The sequence below is a fragment of the Vicugna pacos genome, chromosome 3 (genome assembly GCF_048564905.1).
Source record: "Vicugna pacos chromosome 3, VicPac4, whole genome shotgun sequence".
Lineage (NCBI taxonomy): Eukaryota > Metazoa > Chordata > Mammalia > Artiodactyla > Camelidae > Vicugna > Vicugna pacos.
In genome coordinates, this window is record NC_132989.1 from 1034977 (window position 1) to 1052732 (window position 17756).

Genomic DNA, 17756 nt, shown 5'->3' on the forward strand with positions numbered 1-17756 from the left:
TTCGTTTCAATGAATTTCCTTGAAAATAGAACAGTTTTTCAGGAACCCTTTTGCAAAAGAATGTGACAAAAACAATAACTCTGTCAATGACAAAGGCTTAAAATGCCCATTGTTAGAGATCTGATGAAAGTTCTTCGATAAAAAATGTAGTTGTTACTGTGATATGCAACATTTTAAGATGATAGTCAGAATTATGACTGATAACAATATATCAGGATATATAAAACTACTAAAAATTTCATATAATTTCTGGAACACATATGTATCTATACAAATACAGCATAAAGAAGGCTTAATATTACTTCTTATTTGACAGTTATTCTCATGTAATTTTACATATCAAATATGCCCCATTATTTTAACATCTTTATTTGAATAAGATGAAAGAAAATATCTTTTGAAATTTTACAGGAGCCTTATGGAAAGTCGTAAAGTGAATTTGAGGACAAAAATATTTACTATTCCATTTTGGAAAGTTTATCAAGAATTATTAAAAGGGTTTCATACACTTAGTCAAATAGAACCATAGGTCACTGTGAAAAAATACTTAGCTATCCATTCAATCATCATGACAAAGGTCTGGTAGGCAAACACAGAATGTTAAATATTTTCTAAAAAAACAAACACAAAAAACTTAGCCCTTTTCATAGAGAAGACTCAATTTTCTTAAGTAATTAAAGGCCTGATAAAACACAGGAAATTAATCTGATAAAACCCACAATCTTTGCTTTTTAAGGAGGTTATAATTAAATTAAAAACTTGGCTTGCAATTTCTTGTTAAAAGCAGTTTAATAATCGAATAAAACACACAGCGTCAAGGCCAAGGATGGACCATGTCTCCTGATTCCCTGTATTTTTCACTTTCTGGAATGGATGAGGCGTCTGGGGTGGGCATGCCTGCTCCTCCGTAGATTCCTGCCAGTGGTAACAACTGACAAAAGCAGCAGACACTCCCATCATTTTCCTGGTTTTGCATGATGGCATTCCCTTTATATTTATTCATTCTCCCTTCTTCAGGGCGAGAAACATGTGTGATTACAGAGGGTCTCATGCTCAGATAGTCCCCTTGCTTGCTTTAATCCTCTGTGTTTGCCAACTTGAAATTCTTAATAATTTTATTTCTGAGTCTGCATGTAAGCAGAAGAGCTGCACTGGTGGCAGCATTAGCGTGCAGTTTTGGTCCAGCAGCAGGAATTGTAGATATTGGCAAAGGTACCAATTAGCCTGGCCTTTTCATGTGCACACAGACACAGTAGAGAGATCAGGGCACAGATAAGTGTAAACAAAGGGCGCATAGTAGAAAGTCACCACAGTGAGGTGGGTGCTGCAGGTTGAATAGGCCTTCTTCCTCCCTTCTGCTGAGCGCATGCGGTAGACAGCAAGGAGAACGCGGCCGTAGGAACATGCAATAATGACAAAAGGCAGCACAAGGAATAGGGTGGTACTCACAAACATGGTGTACTCATAGACCCATGTGTCCATGCAGGCCAGAGTCAGCGTGGCTGGGACATCACAGAAGAAGTGATTGATGGCCCTGGACCTGCAGTAAGGGATGTGGAGGGCATACGTGGTGTGGGCACAGGAGTTGATAGAGCCCATTATCCAAGATCCTGTCATCATCAACACACACACTCTTCTGCTGATCCTGATGGGATAGCGCAGAGGGAAGCAAATGGCCACCTAACGATCCTAAGCCATGGAGGTCAAAAGCAATCCTTCTGCTCCTGCTAAAGTCAAGAAGAAGAAGCTCGAATCCCACACCCAATGAAGGAGATACACTTGTTTCCAAACAGGAAGTTGGAGGCCATTCTGGGGATAATGGTGGAGATGTAGGTCAGATCAATTAGAGATAACTGACTAAGTAAAAAGTACATGGGTTTATGAAGATGGGTGTCCAGACAGATGAGAAGGATCATGGAGAGGTTGCCAAATAGAGCCATTAGGAAAATGAGAACAATGAGAATAAAAAGAAACAGGCCAATTCTTGAAGAGGGGAGCAATCCCAATGAGACGAAATCAGTTGATGTTTGATTATAATTTTCCACGGGGCATTCATATAAATTTTCCTAAAGATAGATAAAAGAGTAAGTTAAGTTTTAAACAATAAGCTATTTTTATTATTTACTCAGACAGTATAATATTCAAATTTTTAGCTCTTAAATTATGAACTTATCAGTTTTAGAAAAACGTAGCCTTATTTTTGAGCTGAAGATTAAAATATGAAGATGCAAATTTTTTTGACCAAGATGTTTTCCAAGAAACATTTAACATTACAAAACCATTTTATTATAGCATTGTTGGGGTAAGTATGTTTTACTGCCTGGTGCAAATTCAAGTGACACCAAACTCAGATGTCATATTCAGAATTTATTCAATGGAAATCAGTGTAAATTAAATAGTATAGAATTCTATTGTCGATAAATGTTTGCTGCCATCAATGTATGATTTCTCTTCCATATCACATCCCAATTTTACCTCTAAAACTGTAGCAACCTATCAGCTATGCTGAGAAGCTACTTTCTTTGTAGTCTTCTTCACTCAGAAGTGTTAAACCAAGCTTCTTTTAAGTCAGGCATTACTTTGGTTTTTCTTTTGTGAAGTCTAAAATGCATTCTTATTGTCAAGTATTATTTAATAAAAGTCACTCTCTTCAGACTTTTCAATGAATATCTTAATGATGTAGTTACAGTAGAGCCTTTGCCTGAATATATATTCACCTCCCCCCTTGTAGATTTGATGAATCTGTGTAAGCTTTCCCAAACAGCATCCGTTTTATGTCTCTGTCTCTCCAATACTTATACGGTAATCATTGTTTCATGGAACTTTGTCTAATTTTTACCATTTATTTTTTGTGTGTGTATGAAGTTCTTTCCTGTTCTCAATTAGATATAAATTTAAGCTCATGTATTTATAACATCTCCGTGTTCAAACCCAACTATCATGATTTTTCAAAAATAGATATGTTATGAATTAAAAGAGTTCAGATGAACCTAAGGCACAATAAGAGAAGAAATAGTTTAGAACTCTTTGAGAGAAATAATTTGGATAGAGGAATGGTTGGTCATTTAAATGGAAAAAAAAATGGCATCCTAGGAGTCTTCTTCAAGCAGGTGGTAGACAGAATTCCCTAGAGACATTTAAAGTGATCAAGCTCTACAAATTATGTAGTGCTTTAATTTTGAATGCTTTTTTAGAACCAAATATTAACAGACTCTGAAACATGAACAAGAAAAATGCACACGTGCACACACATGCATATATTCATAAACAAACATGCAATGAGGTAAATGGCTGGAAAAATATAGAAAATGATGCATTTTTTTTAAAATAGGATTTCTATGTTCAAGGAAGTATGAGACACTATCATTTTGCAATATAAATATCATTGGATATAGAAAAGGAAGTGTAAGTTAACAAAGTCTCTTGCAAATTAAAAAATAACGATTGATGTAAAAGATTGTAAATTTAAAGACCAAATAAAAAAAATCTACAGGAATTAAAAGAAAAATCAGCAAAAATAACGTTAAAGGCTTGCTATTTTCAAAGATAATTAGAGAATTAATACAATGCAACCAATGAATGCTTGTTGTCATTCTTAGAAATGCATATTACAAATAAGAAAAGAGTTGGTAAAATCAAAGAAAAATATTTTTCAGAATTGATATAATGAACCATCAGATTCAAACCACATGAACAGAACGCAGAAAAATAATTGAGAAATATTGAAGAGTATTTTGTTGAAAATTCTACATTTTCTTGAAAACATTTTCTGAAAATTCTCAATGTTGCCTATAAATATATCATCTTAAAATAGTTTTAACTAAGAAAATACCAATAATGAAAATAAATATTTATATAAATACTGAAATTCATCAGGTTTCACAATAAGTTATATTTTTGTGTTTCCGTAATGTATGCTAGAAGGTGGAAGAATGCGCTCAACCTAGCTACCCCAAGACACAAAGTGGAATGTAACTATGTTGAAAAGATACAGAGAGAGAAAAAGACATGGAGGTGGTGGTATGTGGAAAGGGAATGTTTCCATTCACAGTGACCAGAGTAGGAGGCGACAGATGGTATTGATACTTGGTAATTAAACATGAGAAGTTAAACAGATGGGAGAAAAATACAAGGATAAATAGAGGAGAAAAGTGTTAAAATAATACAAAATATTTGCCTTGTGGATGAGGAGGATTGGGTTCTGACACCATTGTTTTGTGTTGTGGGCTGTTGAGATCAATTCTTGCTTTACTTGCTTACTTTACTTTATTAAAGTGACATAAAGCTGAAGTCACAATTAAAAATCAAACTAACAATTAACATTATGGTGAGAGACTGAAAACTGTTCTTTTAAAAGGAAGAAAAGACAAAGATGTCCACTTTTGTCACTTCTAATTTACATATAATCCTGGAAGTAAAAATACCTTAGTTCACAAATGACATGATCTTATATGTAGCAAAATGTGGACTCCACCAAAAATCCGTTAGAGCTAATAAAGAAGGCAAAGTTGCAGGATATGAAATCAGTTGTAATTCTATAAACTAATAATATGCAATACTAAGAGAATTTGAGAAAACAATTGTATTTATAGTATTATGAGAGAGAATACAGTTTTAGGAATAAACTTAACAAAGAAGGCAAAAACTTGTTCACTGAAAATTGCCAAACATGACTGAAAGAAACTGAAAAGACAAATAAATAGGAAAACATTCTTTGCTCTTGGGTTAGAAGGCTAAATATTATTAAGAGTCAGTACTGCCATAAGTAAACAACAGATGCAATGAAATGTCTATCATAATCCCAGTAAGGTTTTATGGTAGAAATACAAAAATACATCCTAAAATTCTTATGAAATCTCAAGGTACTTAGGATAGCAAAAAGAATCTTAAAAAAGAATAGGAGAACTTACTGTTTCTGATTCAAAACCTACTACAAAGCTATGGTAATAAAAATAGTGTAGCACCTGCAAAAGACAGAAATAAACCAACAAAATAAAACTGACAACCAGAAAACAAAACCTGCACATATTAGGTAAATGATTTTTAATAAGCATCTCAAAGCCATTCAATGGGGATGTCTCTTCAACAAATGTTGCTGGCAAAACTGCATATCTTGGTCCATTGAATGAAATTGGACCATTTCCTTACACCATACACAAGAATTAACTAAACTGGATCCAAGACCTAAATATAGAGCTGGAAGTATAAACTGTGAGGTAAAACCATAGGGGAAATGTTTCCATGACATTGGATTTAGCTGTGCTTTCTTGGATATAACACTAAAAGCATGTGCAACAACAACAAACATAGAAATAAATTTGACCTTTAAAACATTAAAAACTTCTGTGCATCAAAGAACTTTATCAGGAGAATGAATAAGCAAGCCACAGAATGGAAAAATATTTGTAAAATATGCATCAGATGATGGACTGAGGTAGGGGATATACAAAGAACTACACAGCTCAGCAGCAACAAAAAAACTAGTTTACAGATGGAGGGAGCACTTGAATACATATTTATCCAAAGCAGTTATACAAATGGCCAGTAAAGATAGGAAAGGATGCGCCACATCACAGATTATTAGGAAAATTCAAATTAAAACCACAATGAGACAGAACATCTCACCCTTTGGTGATGGCTTCTTTAAAAAAAAAACAGAAGAAAGAAAAGAACAAGTGTTGAAAAGGATGTGAAGAAATAGAAATGAGCAAATGGAATGCTGGTGGGAATTCAAAATGATCAAACCATTGTGGAAAATGCTATGGCAATATCTAAAAAAAATGAACAAAGTGAAACAAAAAACAGGGAATCACCATATGATCCAGCAATTACAGTTCTGCGTATATGTCCAAATAATTGAAGGCAGAGGATAGACCAGGTATTTTTACATCTATGTTCCTAGCAAATTCACAGAGATGAAATAGAGATGCAAGTGGAATGGCGGTGGCTAAGGACGGGGAGGCGGCAGGCATGGAGAGTTACTGTTCACTGTGTACACAGTTTCCGTTGGGTAACATAGAAGTATTCTGGGGTGATGTTGGTAATGACCGCACAACGCTACCCATGTGCTTAATGTCATTGACCTGCACACTTAAAAATGGATAACATGATACCCTTTATAGCATGCATATTTACCACAATAAAGTCAAAACTATAATTTAAATGTAACTGAAATTATCCTGTATTTTCAACTCCAAATGTATTCTACAAAACGTATGACAGCATTGTGAACACGTGCAGGAGAAATGATCTTGTAATAATATGTGGCCTATAAACCAGCTTGCCATGAAAAATTCAGGGACCATTTTTTGTTACAAATGTCATTTGGATTCAACCTGACATATATCAGACTTTCCCATATTATACAATTTATGTTGGTAATTTAATTGTTGATAGGTAAAATATAATATTTGAAATTACCAATGGAATTATCATCATCTCATCTCATGTATATTACATAAGGCTGTGAAAAAGTTTCCATCAGGTAGTTAATTTTCCCACTCTGAAATAATGAAAGGCACATTATATCTGATATTTGATTCTCTGTATCATGACTGCCAACGGAGCATTTTTTGGGTTATTCATGTTACGCTGTTCTGGTATTTGGTTGTGATGTTACCTAAAAGACTCCTGCATCTGACAGGGAAATAATCTTAATTGTTGAAAATAACAGCCTTGAATACTTCAACGTCTAATGTGAAGAGGACATATTTTTCTTGGGTAAAAATAAAAACAAAGAGCTTCCTTTACTCTTTAATTTTGTTTTAATCCACTGCAAGAACAATCACCTCTTTCCATTTACAAAACATTTCAGTTGCTTTGCTATTTTACATATCTTTAAAAACATGTCAATCTATGCATCAGCATTAATGACATACATAAGAGGAAAAAGCTAGCAGAAAAAAAAAATTCCAGTAACAATTTTTTTGGGGGGAGGAAACACATCCCTGAATCTGATCCATGTCCTACATGGAAGAGAAAGTGAAGGTGTAAACTTGTTTTACTACGAGACGTTTCTTAGGTGATAAAATTAAGATTCAGAGATTTGAAGTGATTTTACCTTAAAATATATAGTTGAATAGCTGGATTCCAGATTGCTCTATGTATCTACCTATCTATCTATCTATCTAGTCTGTCTGTCTATCTACTTACCTACCCACCCATCTACCCATCTACCCATCTATCCATCTGTCTGTCTGTCTATATATCTATCTATCTATCTATCTGTCATCTATCTATCCATCCATCCATCCCTCAAAATACATTCTTCACCTATCCTATCTTATCCCTCAAATATTAAATATTTCGAAGTAATGAATCTGAAATAAGGGTGGATCACTTTTTATTCACCAACTCAAAAAAGAAATGAAAAGTAAGAAAGAAAAAAAAATAAATTGAAGTCATTAAAATAGAAAACCTATCTAGTTGGTAGAAGGTCAAGAATGCATGTGAGAAGTTTCTTAGAACACAAAGAGTTATTTCAGTATTTACTCATTTTGACATGTTCTTCTGCTTTCTCAAATATAATGACTTTATTGTATTTTTACTTTACCCAACAACAACCACAGACATTATGTTCCAAAAATGGTCTCTAAAAGCCTTTGAATGAAATCCAATACATGTCTGACTCTCATTACATAATGGTCCCTACCTTGGAGAATCCACTTGCAAAGGATCGTCCATATGATCTGTTGTCCATTCAGACTGTAGATATATCTATATATTCTATATGATGAATAAAACCATTCACATGTGGCCCAGATTTCAAAATGAATTACATATGACCATCTCTTGAAGTCAATATGCATCAGTTTCATTGCAGATATTTCTCCTATTTTTATATTTATAGTTGAAAATGAAATACTGAAAAAGCATCAGTGATCCATTTATATTATAGAACATATAGTTTTTAAATATATAGTTTCATTATTGAAAAGATAAAAAAAACTGAATTGCAGAGATGTAAAGTTATTCAAAACCATGTAGTGACCTAGTGATGGAGCTTGAAGACATAAAGCGTATTCTCTAAATTCTAGATAATGCTTTCCACTAAAGCACAGATTTTTATATCCTACACCTTCCTCAGTTTTCATCAAAATTACTCTCAAAGATCATTCTTGATCATAAATCAAAGCTGATGTGATAATTTACAGAGGTACAGTAAGGCTGCAGATTTCACCAGAGAAGCGTCCTTGAATTGGCCTTGCTGGAAGTGTTATAGAAAAATCTCAGATTGGACTTGTGGAATCCTCTAAAACACAAGACACTCACCAACAGGTTTGCAGAACATTACATCACTTCCTACCATCTTAGGTCCCTAAAATATCCTAAGATGTTGTACCTTCCCCAAATGAACTTTCCTCGCTCAACGTGTAAGGCTGGGAAAACAGTAAACCAGGTTACCTGGTCAGTTATACTGGGAGATCTTTGAGTACGTTAGCTACGTGAAGTCAATTGTAGTTCCTAAAAATTGGCCGATCATACATTCATCTATAAGTCTACAGTAAGATTATTTTGCAGTACCATCAGTTACTTAGCATTGACAGCATGGTAAAACAGCTTTCATACAGTCAGAATGACATTACCCAGAAGTGTGTCCTCTTGTGTCTAGACAAACATATTTGTCTACAGTATCCTTACATAGAAGCCTACACGACATTCCACATTCCTTGCTTTCCACAATTTCTTCTAAGGAAGAGACAAAAGATTACATATGGCTTATATTAGTTTCCTGACTTAGGTATTTTACTGATAGTATGTAATAATCAAGTAATGTGTATTTTTAATTTCTGAAGATATGCTGTTTGAGAACCACATTTTAGCAGCATAAAGAGATCTAGAATACGCAGTGAATATTTGTTATGTCTATGTGTTTGCATGCTTCTAATTAATTTAATTCCATGAGGTTTTACAATGAGGAATCAACACTAATAAATAGGTAATTCGATAGACAGATATTTTTAAAGACAGAGACTGATTATGAGCATATGTCCTTCAAATTTTGTTTTGCAATGAGAACATATTTATCCTGCTCATTACAGAAGTACACCAGAGAGTGTTTACGTTTAGAAACTAATTATAATTTTAACTCACTTACTCACAGGTAATGTAAGCTTGGAATAAGAAATTTAACTAACTAAACCTATATCTTTTCTATAAAACAAACCTAAAGATATGTGAGATATTAAAACTATCAATTAGACAAAACATTAAAAAAAAGTGCATGCCTGGATATAATGTATCATTTAAAAGTAGCTGTAAATTTTAATCTTTATCAGTATCATTCTCATCACCATATTTTACATTCACCTCCCTTGTCATCCACTATAATTGCATGATTTTATAGTTTCCAATTATCTGTTTGTGCTTTGCCCATTTGATTCTCACAAAAACCTCTGCAGGGTTGCTTATTCAAGTATTATGTTCCTTCACTGGAAATTTATTGATGTATACAGGAAGAAAAAACTAAATAAAATGCAAGTATTAGTAGCATAACACACTTCAATTTCACAAGGTTTGTGATTAAAAATTTTTTAAATGGTTAAATATAACTAAGCATATGGTTTGTTACCTCAAATATTTCTAGAAGTTACCCTTCAAATTACATGTGTATATAGAGACACACACACATCCATAGAAAGTTAATAGTAGCCATTTTTGAGATACATTTTATTTAGCATTTTTATATAAAATTCAAACAAGCAATTTCTAGGTTTTTATTAGACAGAGTGGATTCATGGAGGGCAAAAGAACAAGTAGAAGGCAGCATTGAGATTACCAGGAGCACTGTGTAGCCATTCTTCCTTCATTAGAAACATTATAATAAACATGACGTAAGACATGAGGTTTTCCACAGTCCTTGTTTAGGACTGGTACCCTTATGTGTGAGGTTTGCTCTTCAAATGTCACTTGAGCACATGCAGAGCATCTTCCAAGACCCTCATCTCCGTTCCCGTTCAGAAAACACATTTTTGAATCAGCTCCAAAACCACCTTCTTTTGTCCCATTCACCCTCCTCAATTTCTCCTGAACAGTATAGTGAAAAGCACAGCCACTCCTGGACCTCAAATTTTATTTCAAGTCTTCTTTTTCTTAACCAAGTCTTATGTAGCATAGATCATGTTTCCTAAACTGATTACCTTAAATTATTCATGATTTCACACAGTAGTAACCAACCTGCCAAAAATGTGACTGCAATAGAATCAGTATGTACGGGATTACACAGTGTTACTTGCGTACAAGGATCTCTATTCCTAACGAACAGGTAACTATGCTGTTTCAAAATATTTTCTACTTTGCTGCAATCTTTCCCATTTCTGGAGGATACTTTGTAGTTTGTAGATAGAATGAATCATCCTCTTCTTTAAAAAAACACTGTTTATCCTTCAACTTCCTTTTTTTCTATAAATTTCTTGGTTAAATTGGGGCAAATAAATTTCTTCTTATAATCGAAGTACCTTTTCTAATGAATATAAACTTTTATTATGTACTTTATCAAAGAATATCATAATTATATTCAATGATACTTCAGAATATGGTATCGTTGAGGGTAGACCCACTGAACACAAGCCCAGAACAGTAGCTCGTAGGCCATTTAAGCTGTTGTTTTCATTACCAATATTTCTATGTTTAACTATCATTTCATAATCAATCATTTACAATCATGTCAGTTCTCAGAATTGTACAACATGTTTTAAATTTAAAAGACCTTCATGTCTTAAAGCCCATAAATATGTGTTTGAGAAGTTCATCAATTTTTTTATCTTTAAGGATACGTATTTTAGTATAATTATTTATATATCTTGTTTAAGCCAACTTCAGTCAAATAAAGTTTTCTTTTTGGAGTTCCTTGTCTAATAGAGATGACCGGATGTATGCTTTGTTTAATATAAACAAAGCTACTTAATTCCGAATAAATTTATCTTAAGCCCTTGCTGGAGAGTTCGGTCTCTTCTGTGGTAATTAAGAATTAAAAGACAGTTAAGATTAGTACCTTTTTTTATATCTGCACGTTCACATACTCACTGGGTTGATTAGCTGACGGAGGAGCAATGGACATCATATAAACAAAGTCACCTTCCGAGTAAACGTCTTTGAAAATTTTCCAAATGAATGTACATGTTAACATCTTATCTCTAGAGCTGACATTTTCAACACCTCCATGGAAACTCGGGAGCAAAATGATTCTAAGAATTATTTACCTCGAGGCTTACGCTACTGCCTTTTCTTTCTTTCTTTCTTCCTTTCTATTTTTCTTTCTTCCTTTCTATCTTTCTTCCTTCCTTCCTTCCTTCCTTCCTTCCTTCCTTCCTTCCTTCCTTCCTTCCTTCCTTCCTTCCTTCCTTCCTTTCTTTCTTTCTTTCTTTCTTCTTTTGTATTCACTTAGGAATGCCCACTGAGATTTTGCGAATGTAGGTTAAGTCACTAACAGCCCAGAGTGGCCAGATGCCAAAGCTGGTGAAGGTGTGTTAAGGGTCAATTCAGTAGGGAAAGAAACAAATTATTCAGATTCTTCCACTGTTATTAAACATTTTGAATCATGTATTTTAGATATTGTTGCTCAATAAGTACACACTAATATGTCTGCATATATTAATTAATTTCCTAGTTTTGGTTATATCAGCCCAAAATTGAATACACTAAATGGAATATGGTTAGTTTAATAAAAACATGTAAGCCAGATTCTTAAAATATCAAATATATGAGAGTTACCTTCATTTTAGGTATTATGTATTTTCAATGGTTTCAGCTCAGATGGAAACACATATTAAAGTGTGAGACAATTTTCACTTATTAAACTAAAGGAAATTATATTACTAACTTTATTGCAATCTTAGTAAATATACAACAAAATAATTTTATTGTAGATAATACATTAAATATTCTTATATTTTTCATGCTTCTAATTAATTCCACTTTTACTTGTGAAGTAAAATATTGGAGCTGTTTAAATTTTTTAAATATTTGAATTTTTATTACAATCATCTCAGTAAAGACTATTTTATGTTAATTTAATTTATTTTGAGTTCTTTGGTCTTCAAGGATCTGGTTGTTTATTTCCCTCCTCAGATTTGGGATGTTGGTGTCATTATTATTTTAAATAAGATATTTTCTCCTTTATCTTCTCTTTCGGGAATTTTCATAATGCATATATTGTTTGTTTAGGAAATCCCATAAATTCTGTGAGATCTTTTCACACTTTTGTATCCTTTTTTTTTTAATTCTCAATCTGGAAAAATTCAAAGGATCTGTTTTGGAGCTCACTCATTCTTTCTTTGGCTTGATCGTGTTTGCTGTTCAGCCTTTCTTGATTTTTTTTTTCCAGTTCAGTCACTGTGTCCTTCAATTTTAGAATTTTGATTTGGTTCTTTTTAAGATATCAGATTTTTTTCTTGAACTTCTCATTTTGTTAAAATATTGATTATCTGATATTGCTTAGTTTTCTGTGTTTTCTTATAGCTAAGTTTCTTTAAGATAAATATTCTGAATTCTTTGTCAGGAAGTTTTTAGATCTCCATTTCTTGGGGCCAGTTGCCTGTGCATTATTTTGTCATTTGTCAGTGTCACGTTCCAAACTTGAGAAACTTTTATTCCTGAGTTGATGCTTTTGTATTTCAAGAAGAAGTCACAGCGAAAATAAAATATGACAATGAATGTATGTATGTTCATGTATAACTGAAAAATTGTGCTCTAAACTGGAATTTGACACCACATTGTAAAATAATTATAACTCAATAAAAAAAAGTTTAAAAAAATAAAAGAAGAAGTCACAATTTCTGTTCTTATAGATTAGATTGGATAGGGACAGCCTTGAACTAATCAGCCCAGCCAGAAATTTGGGGAAGCCCAGCAGGGAGGTAACATGAGCAGGTGCACTTACAGGGTCCGTGGGCAAGTGGGCTTGATGTTTGGGTTTATATTAAAATCGGATGCTCACTTGCCTTTCTTTTCCCCACGGGAGAGCACTCAGGAGGAGCAAATCTCTCTGTGTCCTGTGCTTCATGGCACTGGGGAAGGAGTGACTCGAGTAGAGTTAAACTGTCCTTCCTACCCACTTCAATGTGTCTTTACTCATTTCTGTGCTCCACCTGAGGGCTGTAACCTCTCACCTGGAATCCAGAGCTCTCCTGAAGGTGTGTTTTTGCGTGGATAGTTATTTGTATCCGTGTTTCTGTGCAGGGATGCATGTGTAATCCTTTATTCCACCATCTGTCTGATCTAATAACCATGAATGAACAAAATGCGATGTGCTTAGTCAGAGTACTAAGCGAATCCCACACAGCCCATTCCCTGCCCCAGCAAACCTATGGAATAATTTGATTCTAAAATAACCATTTTCTCCCACGAGTATGGCGTAAAGTGGTGAGTACTGAGTGCCACATACCTCCCATGAAGACATCACAAAGCCAAGCACAGCATGGAGCAGTGCATTTCCTTTATCCTAAGAGAAGAAAGAAGAATATGGATTTTTTTTTAATTATTGAAGTATAGCCAGTTTACAATGTGTCAGTTTCTGGTGTACAGCATGTTTTAGTCATATATATACCTATTGTATTTTTTCTTTCTCTTTCTGGCTTACTTCACTTAGAATGACGAATATGGAATTTAAGTCATATCCTGAATTGTGTATTTCTATAACTTTAAAATTTTTTCTCTGTTCAGTCCAGTTGAATTATTCATAATATCATGCAGGTTTTTTTTAATTGAAACATAGTCAATTTACAATGTTGTGTCAGTTTCTGGTGTACAGCATAATAGTTAAGTCATACGTATACATACATTTAGTATGTATTAGTTTTCATGTCCTTTTCATTATAGGTTATTACAAGATATTGAGTAGAGTTCCCTGTGCTATACAGAAGAAACTGGTCATTTATCTATTTTATATATAGTAGTTAATACTTGCAAATCTTGAACTCCCAATTTATCCCACCCCACTCCCTTTCCCAACCAGTAACCATAAATGCGTTTTCTGTGTCTGTGAGTCTATTTCTGTTTTGCAGATAAGTTCATTAGTGTCTTCCTTTTTCTTTATTTAGATTCCACATATAAGTGATATCGTATCATATTTTTCTTTCTCTTTCTGGCTTACTTCATGTAGAATGATAATCTCCAGGTCCATCCATGTTGCTGTAAATGGCATTATTTTATTATTTTTTAAGACTGAATAGTATTCCATTGTATAAATATACCACAGCTTCTTTATCCAGTCATCTGTCAATGAACATTTAGGTTGTTTCCATGTTTTGGCTTTTGTAAAGAGTGCTTCTGTGAACGTTGGGGTGCATGTATCTTTATGAATTAAAGTTCCCTCTGGATATACGCCCCAGAGTGTGAATATTGGACCATATGGTAAGTCAATTTTTAGTTTTCTGAGGAATCTCCATACTGTTTTCTGTAACAGTTTTACCAAACTACATTCCCACCAACACTGTAGGAGAAATGGAGATATATTCCACACAGTTTTAATGAAAGATCACATTTACTTATTTTGAAAAAGAGACACCATTCTGTGTCCCAAATACCAAAATACATGTGGTAAATATTTTCACAAAAAATCTTGAAAATACCAAGAACTCAGATGAGAAAAATATCCTCATAAAATGAATTGCAAAATGGATGTGTTTATAACTTTTATAAATTGACATATATGTTAATCCTGTTGGGACTAATGCCACTTTTGGTAAGATTGCACCACTAATGGGCATATTAGGGTTTTTAATAAAAAAAATCCAGTAGTTTGAAAATTTACCCCACTGGCAACGGCCTGGGAGGTTGGAGTAATGAAGTTGTAGTTCTAGGCCAATTCTCAATTTTAAAAAATGAAAGAGAGAAGGAAAAGTTTTATTTTTAGTTTAAGTAGGAAATCTTGATCGGGCAACGTTGGCACAGGCAGTCTACAGTGACATCAGCTACTACTCTCCCTTGCCGGTTTGATTTGGAGGTCTCCAGCTGGTGTGCAGTTTCTCAAGTCAGAAGAAAACCTTTTAAGTGGGAGATGTAGACTCAAGGTTTAGTTCCTGAAGTGCTCTGTCATCTGGGTAATGATAAGAATCTGGTATAGTCTCAACCAAGGAGATTCAAGGGCAGTCTTTTTCCTTAGTGTGATTCCAAATCAGAAGGGTAGAAGAAAGTTGGAATTATTAGTTTGGAGGGTTGTAGACAGATTTGGGGGGAAACTAGAAGAACTCAGGATCCAGGCTGGTTACAGTTAAATAACAAAACATAAAGACAATTACCAGGACTAGACTCTAATGTCTGCAAATGAGCAGAGATCACTTTTCTGTCTACTTCATTCCCCATTACTTTTACAAAGATAATCACAGTAAAGCTAATTTGTTTGCATTAACCTTGGCCTTGCCATTGATATAAGTGCATCAAGAATAGTAATTATCCATATAAGTTCTTTTTAAAATTGATTTGCTGGAAGCCTGTAATCAAAGTACTAGCCTGATATTCCAAAGACCTTTGTTGGCTCCATAAAGTCACTCTTAGTTTCTCAAAGCTGTCTGATCATATCTGAGTCTATGTATATGACATTCCACTGAAAGCCTTGATAACATAGCCAGTAGTTCCAACTATGTCCTGTTAGAGAACAGATTCACATTGAAATGAGGCAAATAAGTAATTATATTTTCATGGAAAGAAACATCAAGAACTTCCAGATTCCTCAGGGATCAAGTAAAGGAGAAAAAGCACCTTTGTTTATGATGGTAGAAGGTATACTTTACAGTTTGTCATAAGTCACAGATAGCTTAGAAAAGGTTTTCTTAGATTTCAAAACCAAAATTTTAAGGAACCAGCGATGTTTCAAACTAAACATTATCAAAAGTTACAATCATCCCCCTGATTCATTAAGCCCCATGTCATGAAAACTTTCTTGCTTGAATCCAGTTTTACCGTTAGTTTTTTTTTATAGATTGCCTTGAAGAGAAACAGCAGTTTTGCAGGAACACTTTTCAAAAGCATCTGATTAAAACAACAGCTCTCTGCAAATGACAAACACTTAAAATATCCATTGTTAAAGATCTGATGAGTGTTCATTTGATAAGAAAGTGTAGTTATTTCTGTGATATGCAATCTTTTGAGATGATATTTGGAATTATAAGTGATCATTATACCAGGACATATCAGATTTCTGAATATTTCATATAATTCCTGGAACACATAACATCCATCTGTACAAATACAAGATAAAGAAGGTTTAGTATTACTTTTTATTTGACAACTATTCCCATATAATTTGACATATCAAATAAGCCCAATTATTTTAACATCTCTAGTTTTCTAAGATGAAAGAAAATTTCTTCTGAGATTTTCCAGGGGTCTTATGGAAAATCCCAAAGTTAATTTGAGGTGAAAACGTATTTGCTTAGTATATGATGTTGGTAATTTTGGAAAAACATTAAGAAGTTTTAAAGCACTTGGTCAAATAAAATTATAGATCACTGTGAAAAAAATACTTAGCTGTCCATTTAATCAGAAGAACAATGAAAGATTTTTTAGACAAATACAGAATGTTAGATACTTGTTTTTTAAAAAAACTTTGCCCTTTTATACAGAAGACTCAGTTTTCTGAAGTAATCAAAGGCCTGATGAAGACAACACAAGAAATTAATATCATATAACTTCAAATCTTTGTTTGTTGGATGGGTTACTATAAAAAGTAAAGAAAAAACTTTGTTTGCAATTTCTTGTTAAAAGAAGATTATTAATCTAATAAAGCATGGTGTATTGGGGCCCAGAATAGTGCCATGTCTCTTAATTCTATTTTTCACTATCTGAAATGGATAAGGAATCTCGAGAAGGGATCCCTGCTCAATTCCACACTTCCTTAGATTATTTCCAAGAATAAAAACTGACCAAAAAACCCCAGACTTTCCCATTATTTTCTTCATTTTGCCTGATGCCATTCCTTTGTATTAATTCATTTTATCTTTCTCAGAGTATGTGTATGTGCTTACATAGGCTCTCACATACAGTTAGCACCCTTGTTTGGTAAATGCTGTGTTTTGCCACCTAGAATTCTTAATAATTTTATCTGAGTGTGCATGTGAGCAGAGGAACTATACTCGGTGCCAGCAGCAGCATTCAGTGCAGTTGTACTCCAGCTATGGGGACTGTACACATCATCTAGGTCATTTGCAAAGGGATCAGCTGGCCTGGCCTCCCCATGTGCACTCATTCATTAATGTTCAGGGTAAGGTAGGACCATGATGGAGTGATTGGGTTGAGTCACTGGCCCAAACTGGTGCTGGGGATGACAACGACTGCAGATGCAAGAAGAATGGTGACTGGGAGAGAGAAGGAACTTTGTCAGGCAGGAGGAATGACCCATGCTGAAGGTGGGGGCTGATTTACCTTTCCATCCAGAGCCCATCCCTGTGTCATCTGCAAAACAATTAAATGTATCACCTGAGTGTCAGATGAGGAAATATTAGAAAGCTTAGGCAATGAGGTTTTTCAGTAAATTATTACAAAATAAGAAAGCACAAATGACCATGGCAATATAGTACATCAGGGAATTATTAACACTTATTAAAGAGTACAGAATATGTGGTTTTAAAAACTGTTTCAACATTGCAAAGCAAATTACATAAAGGCTTAGAAATGGAAATAATATTTAAAGATTTAAAATTAACTTGAAATTTATTGGTGGAAAAGACATTCTTTTCATGCTGTTTCACAAAATAATTATTAACAAAAAATTTTAATAACAATGTATTTTTTAATTAAAAGTATGGTGATAAACTGAA

The 17756-nt window shown here is 33.8% G+C and overlaps 1 pseudogene; it reads right to left on the reverse strand.

The window, feature by feature from the left end:
* Nucleotides 1–1233: 1233 nt before the first annotated feature.
* LOC140690291 (olfactory receptor 2L5-like) lies at nucleotides 1234–13187 on the reverse strand (annotated as a pseudogene).
* Between the last annotated feature and the right edge of the window lie 4569 nt (nucleotides 13188–17756).